General features: G+C 47.5%; 1 protein-coding gene across 2 annotated transcripts in view; it reads right to left on the reverse strand.

The window, feature by feature from the left end:
* The window catches only part of LOC146811777 (uncharacterized), a 32,233-nt gene extending 24,732 nt beyond the window's left edge, over nt 1-7,501 (reverse strand). Inside the window, exons 1-2 of one of the 2 annotated variants that reach the window (XM_085618761.1) lie at nt 7,353-7,490; nt 645-699 (exon numbers count right to left, since the gene is read on the reverse strand). The gene's annotated coding sequence lies outside the window, so the exon portion shown is untranslated. Of the gene's footprint in view, nt 1-644; nt 700-7,352 lie in introns of both variants that reach the window. The other variant, XM_085618762.1, reaches the window with a different exon arrangement.
* Nucleotides 7,502-7,749: the final 248 nt, after the last annotated feature.

Consider the following 7,749-nt stretch of genomic DNA (forward strand, 5'->3'; position numbering starts at 1 on the left):
GTTTCCATGTTATGCGTGAGGACCACCAAGGTACCGTTTTCGTGTTATTGGATGCAGAGCTTCACAGTGTGGTAGATGAAGAGGTGTTAGAGACTGGCACACAGGTTATGGCCTTCAATGTGCTGGAAGCTTTTGAGCTGCTTTTCAAGGCCCTTCCAGGCATTTCTCATGATCATAGTCTACATTGCTGGTTACCGCACTGGGTCCAACCTGATATTTTGTTTAACGTTTTTGGTCTTGAGCAGGCATGGTTGGTGAGAGAAATGGTGGGGACATCTCCTGGGATGGGCTTTGTGTCTATCATCCCATATCTGAATGGTATTGTGAGATGTAAAGAAGCGGTTATAGTGTGCGGCCGGTTGGGACGCACAGTAGTAGACTATATTAGAGTCCTCTACTTGGCCAGCAGTAAGTGACAGGTCTCTTCAGTTATGCCATGCCTGTTCAGTTGGTGAAGTCTGGTTTATTGGTTGATATATTGCTGGGAGATGGACAAGACACGTTATATGATGATTAAGTTATAGTTGGCTGAAGGCCGGTGAGTGTTATGGTATTAGCATTAGTGTAGGCCAGAAAGTGAACACATTAATTGACATTACCATATAATACAGACACTAATGAGATGTCAGCCGTTCTTAGCTTACCTGGATACAGAGAGTAGTGTGCTAGTTGGGTCGTTCCATATCTGTGGGCTGTACACTGTAGGAGCAGAACGTCACAGTTACTTTCATTCTACATTGGCTTCCTCATTGCCATCTGCAATGGCATGGCTAATGAGACTTGAATGACCATTTGAATAATGCACTTCATGACACATTACATCCTGATAGGCATCCCTAATGACATTGAAAACAGCTTGTTTGATGGAATGGATCACAGTTTACTACTGTGTCCTACAAGTCTTAAATGGAGTCATTTAATCTTCTAATATCAGTTATGGTGCTGTAAATGATGTCACAAGCAAAGGCAACAAGACAGAGCACAGGTAATGTGCCCACATGTCTGTGTTTCCTTGTTTCAGAAGTGGCATGGTGGGCAAGAAAACAATGGACTGGGTAGCAGCCCTGCGTAATTACAAGTGACCGAGATTAATTCAACCATCTACCCATCACTTTTTTGTATTCCTCAGAAGGACTCTTAGCAGAGTCCTGGATCGGCATCACATCAGACGAGGTGCTCCCCCAATCTACATGGGCATACCAAGATGAGGGCCCCCACATTCAGGTATATCACTAAATCAGGTCCACTATATTCACCCACCTCACATGGGCTACTGTAAAATAATGATGTTAGGTTAGAAAATTAGGATTAGTGTATTTTTAGGTATCGGTTTGGGATAAAATTGGATTTAGGTTTAGATTAAAGCTTAAAGCTAGACTTAGGTCAGGTTGATGTTTCCTGTAAACCCGTGGGTTAGGATGCTGACTAGGATTAGATCTAGGATAAGGATTACATTTAGGGTTAGGCCATGGTTTAGAGATAGGCTTGAGTTAGGTTGAGAACTACAGTATGGCTCATCTTTATGGTTTTATGTAGGGATAGGTAGTGCTTAATTTGAACCAGTGCTTGCTGGTCAGATCCCAGCACCCATTTTTGGGACCGGCACTTCGTTTTCCTCATCGGACTTTCACCAAGAGCAACAAATGGAAAAACAAACAAAACGGAAAGACAGTGGAAGAGAACAACGGAAAAACCATCCTAAAGAGAGAAAGCATGACCATGCAAGAGTGAGATTCAGGAGCAGGGTGTGTCTGACAGTGGACAGAGGAGACATGGGGCAGATTAAAGACGTCATAGCCTTGGCCACAGGCTTCTGAGACAAGCTTTATGCAAACTTTATCTTTTTCAAACTAAGCACTGGGATTAGGTTAAGGTGCAGTGGTAGGTTTATGGTTACGGTAAGGATAGGGATTAGCATTAGATTTAGGGTGAGATTTAAGATTAGACTAAGAGGTCGGGTTAAGTTTAGGCATAAAGTTAGAGGTAGGATTAGGCACAGTACTAGGGTGAGCGGATGTGTTATAGTATGATGGGTAGATATAAAGCTAAGAGTTGGGCATGTGTAATGGTTGAGGTAAATTTAGGTTAAGTAGTAGTTTTAGGGTCAGGTTGGAGTTCCGGTTGGTGTAGATCTACAAACCAAAAAGCAGTATTGATATCCTGTACATCAAATACACACCTGGTCAAAGTACTTGTAGGTGATTGAGCGGTTTCTAAATAGTGGTAACTCAATGTAATAGTGTTCTGCATAGTGACATACAACCTCCCCCAACCTTTGCTTCAAAGCTAGGTCAACAGTTACCAGTCTCAATCAAATCAATAGGCTGAGTGGTACCTCAGTTAATGCGCTTCACCCAGAGTTCAGTTATCTTAGTAAGCCAATATGCTTTGAGGTCCATGTCACTTTCAGAATCACCAACCATGCTGCTGTCAGGTTTGTCATCTGAAGATGATGCTTGCCCCACTTACACACAGTTAAGAATGCATGAAATGAGGATCAGAGGAAATGCGTGTGGACGGTGCGGGGTTCTGGTCACAGTAATAGCTACAAATCTGTATAATGTGGGAGGTGCAAGAGCAATGTAGATTCTGTCACACAGCATCTTTGTTTAAGGCCGAATGAGTGAAAAGGATGACCTTTTATCGGAACCTACTGTTGTGATGCAATGTTTTCTAATTTTGTCAGTGTTTCACAATTTAAACAGACATTTCGCCAGCATTGTTCACTTTCAGCGACAAAGGTCCAGTTAAAACAATACAAAAACTGACAGAGTAAAACGTTTAGAAGGAAAAGTATCAGATTGTATTTTTTATGAAATGCAAAACACCTTGCACTTTAATTTGAGAATCAATGGGACGTTTCTTATTTTTTGAGCCAAAGTATCTCTCAGAATCAGTAAGCAAGCTTAAAATTCTTAAGGCTGTGACTGCCTCAGACTAAACTGACTAACTGACTGTTTATGCGCTCCCAAGTGTTCACTCTATCTGAGTATCCCAAGCCCTTCATACTTTGTGCCTGTGAGCACCTCACATTGAGTATCTCAAGCTCATCTTACTGAGTATCCCAAGACTCAGCACACTGTGCACCTGTGAGCTCCTCAGACTGAGTATCTCAAGCTCCTCACACTATCTGTGTGCCTGCGAGCTCCTCACACTGAGTATCCCAAGCTCATCACACTTCATGCCTGTGAGCGCCTCACACTGAGTATCCCAAGGTCCTCGTGCTGTCTGCGTACCCTCAGCTCTTCACACTGAGTATCTCAAGCTCCTCACACTATCTGTGTGACTGTGAGCTCCTCACACTGAGTATCCCAAGCCCTTCATACTTTGTGCCTGTGAGCACCTCACATTGAGTATCTCAAGCTCATCTTACTGAGTATCCCAAGACTCAGCACACTGTGCACCTGTGAGCCCCTCAGACTGAGTATCCCAAGCTCCTCATGCTGTCTGTGTGCCTGAGAGCTCCTCACACTGAGTATCCCAAGCTCATCACACTTCATGCCTGTGAGCTCCTCACACTGAGTATCCCAAGGTCCTCGTGCTGTCTGAGTCCCTCAGCTCCTCACACTGAGTATTCCAAGGTCCTTGTGCTGTCTGCATGCCCAGAGCTCCTCACACTGAGTATCCCAAGGTCCTTGTGCTGTCTGCTTGCCCTCAGCTCCTCACATTGAGTATCCCAAGGTCCTCGTGCTGTCTGCGTGCCCTGAGCTCCTCACACTGAGTATCCCAAGGTCCTCGTGCTGTCTGCTTGCCCTCAGCTCCTCACATTGAGTATCCCAAGGTCCTCGTGCTGTCAGCGTGCCGTGAGCTCCTCACAATGAGTATCCCAAGATCCTTGTGCTGTCTGCGTGCCCTGAGCTCCTCACACTGAGAATCCCAAGGTCATTGTGCTGTCTGCATGCCCTGAGCTCCTCACACTGAGTAGCCCAAGGTCCTCGTGCTATATGTGTGCCCTGAGCTCCTCACACTGAGTATCCCAAGGTCCTCGTGCTGTCTGAGTCCCTCAGCTCCTCACACTGAGTATTCCAAGGTCCTTGTGCTGTCTGCATGCCCAGAGCTCCTAACACTGAGTATCCCAAGGTCCTTGTGCTGTCTGCTTGCCCTCAGCTCCTCACATTGAGTATCCCAAGGTCCTCGTGCTGTCTGCGTGCCCTGAGCTCCTCACACTGAGTATCCCAAGGTCCTCGTGCTGTCTGCTTGCCCTCAGCTCCTCACATTGAGTATCCCAAGGTCCTCGTGCTGTCAGCGTGCCGTGAGCTCCTCACAATGAGTATCCCAAGATCCTTGTGCTGTCTGCGTGCCCTGAGCTCCTCACACTGAGAATCCCAAGGTCATTGTGCTGTCTGCATGCCCTGAGCTCCTCACACTGAGTAGCCCAAAGGTCCTCGTGCTATATGTGTGCCCTGAGCTCCTCACACTGAGTATCCCAAGGTCCTCGTGCTGTCTGCATGCCCTGAGCTCCTCACACTGAGTATCCCAAGGTCCTTGTGCTGTATGCGTGCCCTGAGCTCCTCACACTGAGTATCCCAAGGTCCTCGTGCTGTATGCGTGCCCTGAGCTCCTCACACTGAGTATCCCAATTTCCTCGTGCTATCTGCGTGCCCTGAGCTCCTCACACTGAGTATCCCAAGGTCCTTGTGCTGTCTGCGTGCCCTGAGCTCCTCACACTGAGTATCCCAAGGTCCTCGTGCTATCTGCGTGCCCTGAGCTCCTCACACTGAGTATCCCAAGGTCCTTGTGCTGTCTGTGTGCCCTGAGCTCCTCACACTGAGTATCCCAAGGTCCTTGTGCTGTCTGTGTGCCCTGAGCTCCTCACACTGAGTATCCCAAGGTCCTCGTGCTGTCTGCATGCCCTGAGCTCCTCACACTGAGAATCCCAAGGTCCTTGTGCTGTCTGCGTGCCCTGAGCTCCTCACACTGAGTATCCCAAGGTCCTCGTGCTGTCTGCGTGTTCTGAGCTCCTCACACTGAGAATCACAAGGTCCACATACTGTCTGCGTGCTCTGAGCGCCTCACACTGAGTATCCCAAGGTCCTCGTGCTGTCTGCGTACCCTGAGCCCTTCACACTGAGTAGCCCAAGGTCCTTGTGCTGTCTGTGTGCCGTGTGCTCCTCACACTGAGTAGCCCAAGGTCCTCGTGCTGTCTGCGTGCCGTGAGCTCCTCACACTGAGTATCCCAAGGTCCTCGTGCTGTCTGCGTGCCTTGAGCTCCTCACACTGAGAATCCCAAGCTCTTCACAGTGTGACCACCAGCTCCTCACATTCTCAGTGCACCCAAATCTCCTCAGTCTTGCCATGCGCCCCTAGTTCCCAGACCAAGCATGCATGCACACTGACCCCTCTACCATGAGTCCATGTGCCTCAAGCGCCTCGCACTCGTGGCGCAGCCCTTTGCTCTCTGTGTGTGTCGGATGCCCTGTGTTCCTCACAGTGCTTGTCCATGTGTGTCGAGCTCTGGACACTCTCAGCACATGCCCCAAATGCCCTCACACTGACTGTCCATGACTGGCTCTGCACTCTGTCTACTCATGTCCATTATACCAGTGCTTAATTTCTGAAAGAACAAATAATAAATAAATGACTGTGTCCAAAGTTTTTCTCAGAAGCCAGTGACTGGCTCTGTCGGAGGTCAGGATGCAGAGTACCAAGACTGCGTAGTCTTGATTTCACCCAATGCCTCTTTCACCCACCACCAGATACCCTGCTCCTGTATCTCACTCTTTAAAGTTCTTTTTTTATCACTGCTTCTTTCTTTGTCACTGTTTTTCCATCTTTCTCTTTTTTCCTATGACCCCCTTTTGTCTTTCTCTCTCTCTTTCTGTGGGTCAGGGTCTGTTGTGAAAAAATAAGTGCAAATCCCAAAAAAGGACTGCCAGTGGCCCCACCTGCAACCAATGGCTCAAAGAAAACAGTGCCTAATACCTTCACCCTGTCTGCCCATGTGTCCAGGGATCTGCACACTATCTACTTCTGCCCCCAAAAGCATCACACTGTCTGTCCATATATCTGTCCAATTTCAGTGACCCTGCCTATAAGAAACCATGCACTTGACAAGCCAACTTCCTGTTCCAATTTGATTTTCATAACTATGTTTTTTTCCTTCAAATTTGGTGCCCCACCTAAATTGGCACCCTTGGTGACATTCACAACTAAATAAGTGTCCCTTCGGAAAGATACTGATCGATCCTTCAGGTATAAAGGAGGCAGGGGGTTCCTAAGTGTATGATGGTAAATCTCTCAAGTGGGGATTGCTGAGAGTGTCCGATATGTGACCAACCCGTTGCTACATCCATCCATCAATAAAGAATACTTTAGGAGTGGGTGAGGAATTTTATATTTAACGGTACGCCCCCATACACCATATCTCCAAGTGCTCCCTGGAAAATGGTTGAGCCCACCCCAACCTTTGGGAGTTGGGGTGAGCCCGATGATGAAGCATGTCTGTCACTACTAGAGTGAGTGAGGCCTATATAAAGAAAAGGGTCTCTTTCCCTTCCTACCCGTAGCAATGGGTTGGTCCCATATCAGACTCTCTCAGGAATCCCCACTTGAGAGGTTTACCATCATACACTTAGGAACCCACCTGCCTCCTCTTTCCCTGGAGGATCGAGCAGTATATTTCCGAAGGGACACTTATTTAGTTGTGAGTATATGAATTAGGGAGGATATGTCCCTTCTAAACCTCGTGGTTGAGGACCTCTCTACCCTTCTGGGACCTGTCTGGTCCCACGATCTCGTGTGATTGTCCCTAGGTGACATGCCTGTCTCGCAAATATATAGATGGGTCGCCCTTGATTGCCAACTTACTCAGTGCCCATATCCACCTCTGACGGTACCAGACCACATGGCTGATACTCGCATGCACCCGACTGCTTAGCATGTCTGGCAGAAAGGATCCCGCTCTTAAAATAATTCTGTTCAACGCAAATCTTTCTTTTCATTTCTCTCGCTCTTCTGGTTTCTCCCATTCGTTCTCTCTCACATTCAATTTCCCTTGCCCCCAGCTCACACCCTTTCTCTCACTACAATTCTATCTTTTCCCCATATTTCTCCGAAATTCTTTTATTCTGTTCCTCAGCCTCTTCCACTCACTTCTCTATCAGGTTTTCTGTCACTCCCTTTCCTTCTTGCATTCTCGCAATTTCTAACTTTCTGTCTCATTTCCGCTTCCTCAACTTCCCCTGTTTCTATCTTCTTTTACTTCCTTCAGTCTCTTCCACTCCATCTCTCCTCTCCCTTTCTTTTGCTCTTTACTCGTCTCTCTCTTTATTGCCTTCACCCCTGTCTCTCAGTGTGATCGCCCTTTGTCCACCTCCACCTGATCAGATTCCAGCCCCGCTCCTGGCACTCACCTCAGGTGTGAGTGTGCCCACCGTGGCCGTGGAGGGGGCGTTGGCACCCTTGTCCTGCCGGTGTTGGTAGGCCCTCGACTCTGAGATGCTCGGTACAGAATTCAGCCCTGGTCTCGATTGTGGTTTCCTCAAATGTGCAATTCTATTTTACAACAGACTGCAGTGAGAGCGTGCGCAGCTTACTTCCTGTCGGTTACTTCAGGGGAAAGCAAGACGAAGCACTTATAGGAAGTGACTAGCCATGCCCAGATGTCGAGTGATAAACGTCAAGGCAGACGCGTGGTTTGTAACGGCTTTCCTCCAGTAGGGGATAAACAGAGCTTTTTTGTTAAGTTTAAGTTTATGGAGAAAAAGTTGAATAAACATAAGATAACTTCATATATAATACGATATAACA

Source organism: Triturus cristatus, chromosome 7, assembly GCF_964204655.1.
Source record: "Triturus cristatus chromosome 7, aTriCri1.1, whole genome shotgun sequence".
In the NCBI taxonomy this organism is placed as follows: domain Eukaryota; kingdom Metazoa; phylum Chordata; class Amphibia; order Caudata; family Salamandridae; genus Triturus; species Triturus cristatus.